The 5,639-nt window shown below is 42.0% G+C and overlaps 1 protein-coding gene across 1 annotated transcript in view; it reads left to right on the forward strand.

Annotated features, from left to right (window-relative positions):
• LOC134823020 (max-interacting protein 1-like) overlaps window positions 1-5,639 on the forward strand; it is a 96,636-nt gene that overhangs the window by 74,593 nt on the left and 16,404 nt on the right. The window lies entirely within an intron of this gene.

Consider the following 5,639-nt stretch of genomic DNA (forward strand, 5'->3'; position numbering starts at 1 on the left):
CTTGTACTTTTGAGTCATCGTGTCAAGCACGGATTTATTTGAGTTACTTTAGATCACATGCTGGACTGATAGTTTCAGTTCCAGCTAATCGGGCGATTGAGAGACGATAATTATTAATTGGAGGGATGTTGGGGTAAACCTACCAACATATAGGTATAAATATACTAAAAAATGGTTACTACAAAACAAATGTAAAAATAACAATATAAGGCATTAACATTAAGATGGGGCTGTCTATGGCAAGCCAAAAGGGATGAGCTACTCCGCGTTCAATTGTGCAAAACCGAGAACTGGCCAATAATTGCCGTTCTCCGCGAGGTGCCACTCGCCTAGGAATGTCGCGAGGTGCCACATGCCAGAAATGCCGTTAACGATCCTTAATTACTGGGACGGTTCTAGGGTCTAGGTAAATTGAGATCCTTAATCACTGGAACTGCTCTGGAGATATATTGTGAATTGTTGAATTTGAAGTGTTGTCGCTTGACCAAGATATTCTGTCTAGCAACAACGTTAATGTTACATTGATTTAAGAGATGTTCTCCGTTCTCGACAGTATGGGCGCTAAATATTATGCTGCACCTAATTCAGCCTCCAGCGGGCGTGCACTCATGCAGAGTCTGGTGGTATTTGCCCTGCCATTGTACCTAATTAAGTGAACACTCTTTCCCATCTAGTTTCTGAGAAGAATTAATATTTATAAGTTCCAAGACGTGAGGGGTGAATATTTTGTGGACTGTGATGTGTATGAGACAAGAGTATAGTTTGGCTACTTTTTGCTTCCAATTTCTTAAATTTCAGATAAAAGTTAAGTTCTACGGCAATTGAATTTAATAACAAGTATTTCCTGTATTTAAAGCATAATATTACGAAGTAAAATGATCAGAGCTTTTAGTGAATGGAAATATGGTGTCTGCCGCAACGAAAAAACGGGCGCAAGTCTTGTTTGGAGCTGGTTCTATACACGTTTTTTAGTTATACGATTAAAAGCTGTAACATGATCGGCAGAGAAACATGAGACAAGTGCAACGACAGGCGGTACCAGTGAAACTAATGAACCGTCACTAAGATTATGCTGACGTATACTTCAGGGTGAGATTGATACATTCGTAAATCAATGGATAGCGCCCCGAGTCTACCCTGACGCCCGCTAAGAGATGTGATATCAAGCGTGGTCCGATCAGCTCCTCGACAACACTCCTGATGCTTTGATGGAGGAGAGGAAGGAGCTTGTCAACTCCCTGGGTGGAGCTTGTCAACTCTCCAAGCTTGTAGCATTCCTGGCCTTTGTCCCATAATCACAGTCCTGTTTAAACACCGGCACAACATCAAACATGGTATTTTTCTAAGTAACTAATCATGTAGCCTCACTGGGTGATCCGTGGTATTCTTGGAATCACTCTGTGGAAAAACAAAAGTGAGGATACCAGGAATTAGAAATACTCCCATAATCCTGGCATACGTGACTGCCTCCTTGACAAGTTGTAAAAAGCCATCTTCTTAGTCACGAATTGTGCCTCGAGAATAATCCAAATCAATACTATGCCAAAGTGCTACTGCAAACAAGAGTTCGATGTATGATAGCGTGTGCCGTGTTTTCTTCTCTCACAATATCGGAAGTATAATTATACCCCTAGTCATAAGCTAGACTAGTTCCTAGTATTGGCACAAAATACTGAATGAGATAAATCGCGTAACTGTAACGCGCGGCGATATTTAACCATGTGAGTGTACCGCTGTGCACGCAATCATTTTAAGTACAGCGCGCGCGCGCTGCGCTAGTGAATTGAACCACATTGAGATCAATAGAAGTAAAAGTGCCCGCTATATATACTAGCTGTGACCTCAGGTGTTAGGACCGGGGCCATATGCCATATACTTAGGACGTCACCAAAATCTCTGGTTTTCAGACCACCCTTGTCCGAATTTCCGGATCCCCAGCTTATGGGTTTCAAATGTGAAAATGCCTTGTATCACGTCGTGACCCCCATTGCCCATGTATCTGCACGTCGTGACCCCCATTACATTGTCGTTTCATTGATTGTTACAATGATACTGGGCGGCGCTTTCACCTAACCATGTGCTTTCGCGCCACTGCGGGCGCGCTTGTTTCACAAGTCAAGAAAAGCACCTATCCACGAACCCCGATGAGGCGGGCGCGCGCTACTGCAAGCGCAAGGGCTCTGGATAGAGCAAGGCGGCGCTCAGCCTGTCATTTTGCCGAATCTCTATTTATAAACATAATAGCCTGGGGTCCCCAGGTAAATTGATTGACTGTGTTAATAACCCATCTAATACATAATATGTATAATCGAGATCGTTGCTCTGCGAAGCAAAAATGCGAAGCATGCAAGAATGCGCATAGCAAAGCAATAATGCTAGTTTGCGCGCGTCGAAGCGACGAAGTCCTCAAATCGTTTCACTAAGTGTATTACCTGAAGACCCCTTGTAGCGCGATGCACTACTGGGTCGCGCGCGCATCAAATAATGCTTCTCGCAACCACACCTCGTATGCAGATCGGCGAGATGCGAAGGATTGACATCGTGAATCAAGGAGACCCCAGGCTATCATGTTCATAAAGTGATCAGATTCGGCGGAATAACAGACTGAGCGACGCCCATGAGTAATATTAATAAGTGTTTACTTTACCATTTCTTGTAGGTTTACAACCTACCAGGACGCGCGCCGAGTTGGACTCGTCGACGGTGATCCAATATATGGAACAGATATTTTACGAGTATCACCTTCACATAGCCATGTGTCTACGCGTACTGCGTGACGCGCTTGTTTCGGCAGTCGCGCGCTACTGCTCCTAGCTTGCTCTAACCAGAGCCCTCTCGCTTGCAGTAGCGCGCGACCGCCGTAGGCGGCAAAATATATATATATATATATTCAACTTGTGAAACAAGCGCGTCACGCAGTACGCGTATACACATGGCTATTTGAACGTCCTAGCTGTAGGTTATAAACCTACAACGATTGCCGTGCACGCCTATACTATGAGTATGCAGTATGACATATGAATTATGATTTGCTTTGTATCACGCGGTGACCCCCACTGCCGCTTCACTATAGGGGGAGCCGCGCACTTCGTGCGCGGCGGGTCATACAACGTATGACAAGGAAAGAATGAGTATAATTATAAACTTGGTATCCGTATATTCAGTCAGTGATCGAAATGCAACGTGTGTCTTATTGGCAACTGGGCGGCGCTCAGCTTGTCATTCCGCCGATATCTCTAGACTCGGTTTATTATAATTATGTTTATAAACATTATAGCCTGGGGTCCCCAGGTAAACATAAATCAATGCCCATGCCCGACGGGCACTCAGTAACACTAACTGAGATTAGACATGAAAGCCAACGTATAGCTTAGTATATATATTATGATATAATTATAGTATGTGTACTTATAGTACTACTGACTTGACACACGTTACCTGGGGATCGAAGTCCGGAGTAGGCTATAATTTGCAGAATAATACGCAAAGTTAAACTTAAAGTTGCAAACTTTTATTCGGCCCAAAATGAGACTATTCTGGAGATTTTGAGATAACTCAAAATCTATGTTGTCTCAAATTTCCCCCTGGGGGAAAAGTTATTTGTACGAGTGACACTGACGAGGCGAACATTTTGCAAAAACCGGAAGTCTTTATCTTTTACTTTTGAAGTTAGGCCCCAACCGGTAAGGTTTCCTGGGTAGTTTAATTTACGCTGTTTTATGTTTTAATTAAGCATTTGGAATATCAATAATTTAACTTCAACTGCTTTGTCGTTTGTACTTGTAGGTTTATAACCTACCAACAACCAAAAAAAGCGCCGAGTTGGACTCGTCGACGGTTTTGGTATATTTGGATTTTGGAACAAATATTTTACGAGTATCACCCGTTAACAACTGCTATGCATATTGGTTTTGGTTTTTTAAATGGAACCGACTGATCGAAATTTCAATCTCATGGAGTCATGTAATGGTGCTAGAGGTTTGAGTTTTGGTATAACTATAAAGTTACATTTTAAAATGTAACTTTATACTTACCTGAGGACCCCAGGCTATTATGTTCATTAAGTTTAACCGAATAGAGATTAGGCGGAATGACAGGCTGAGCGCGGCCCAGTAACTTTATACCAACAAATAAAAAACAAGATGCACCTTTACTTAGAAATTAATTTTAATTCTGAAAGTCAAATTCAACTAAAAGAAAATATCATGTTGATCATTTTTATTTACTAAAAATCATTCCAACCGCCGCGCTCAGTTAATAAATTCAAATAACAAATTCAAGCTAAGCAATATCACAAATTTCTTTTGCCTCTGTTGGTATAGTTTGATAGATTATAGGACCTGATAGAAAGTTTACCACTAGTCTTGTTCCTGGGTTTAACGCTACTAGTCCAGCCCCCCTGCCTGAACATCTCCGTGGGCTTCCTAACTGAATACACGTTGTGTCGGTATCGTGGCTGATTTACGGCCGTGTCCACAACTGCAACATTCTGATCATCAGTGTTGTTAACTGACAAACTGACCGACTGCACTCGACTAATAGCTGACTTTGCTGACTTTCCCTGATTGTCGACTGCTGTCTTGTCGGGGGGTTGTGTGTTGCGTAAGAAGTTAAGGTAAGAGGAGTGAGATTTTTTCCACGCAGAGATCTTTTGAGAGTTGTCGCAAGCCATAATTAAAAGTCCCTGCTGTTAATTCAAGATGCACATCTTAGTAGTTTCCTGATTAAAATGGTATTCTTCTAAGTTATAACCCCGAGGAATCGCATAAAATATTAGGCGATCACAGCTTCAACATTCAACCTTTTAAACCCCCTCTCTGTAAGTGTAATCAGATTTAAACATATCTTATCGGTCATAATTATCACGGACATTACTTTCACGCTGTAGACCTTAAGTGTGAATAATTAAGTCCGTGAAAATAATGTATGTGGCATGGGGCAATCAGGTTTGAGATTTGGATATATGAAATGGCCAAACGTCGCTATGGTGAGGGGTCGGCGTGCGAAATTGGAAATGAAAAGTGTGTCAATATTCACACTTTGAGGCAACTTTTGGTACCAAATTTATGAAAATAAACGTTTAATCCGTTTAATAGTAAAAGTAATACTGACTCAAACAAGTAAATGACCGCTTAACCCCTTTATATTATGAACGCACCGGTCGAATGTGGGAAATTGAAAAGTCGTTCGATTCCACCATTTATTGTTAGGTGCCTGTTACCTGGGGACCCCAGGCTATCATGTTGATAAATAGAGATTCGGCGGAATAAATAAAGATTTGGCGGAATAAATATGAAATAGAGATTCGGCGGAATCAATAGAGATTCGGCGGAATTTGACAGGCTGAGCGCCGCCCAGTAACTGTAAGGTGCCTGGTGCATTTTCAATAAGTAATATCCGCTCCTACTAAATTGCTCGCCCAAATTTTAAGAAAATTCTTGTGAAAAGGCCCTTTAGGCATGAAAGTGATCTGAATCGGTGTATTTTTGGACGCTTATTCCGAATCACCCCCATGACGTAGGGTTAAAATGCTTCCCTGGAGAGTTATGGGCAAAAAACCGTTTTGGTCACGCGACAGGCTAGTAAAACGTTGGGTGCCCAGGTAACACTGTAACAGCCAGGTAACAAGTAAAGATAAA

The sequence above is a fragment of the Bolinopsis microptera genome, chromosome 11, assembly GCF_026151205.1.
Source record: "Bolinopsis microptera isolate Bmic1 chromosome 11, MBARI_Bmic_1.0, whole genome shotgun sequence".
NCBI classification, from domain to species: domain Eukaryota; kingdom Metazoa; phylum Ctenophora; class Tentaculata; order Lobata; family Bolinopsidae; genus Bolinopsis; species Bolinopsis microptera.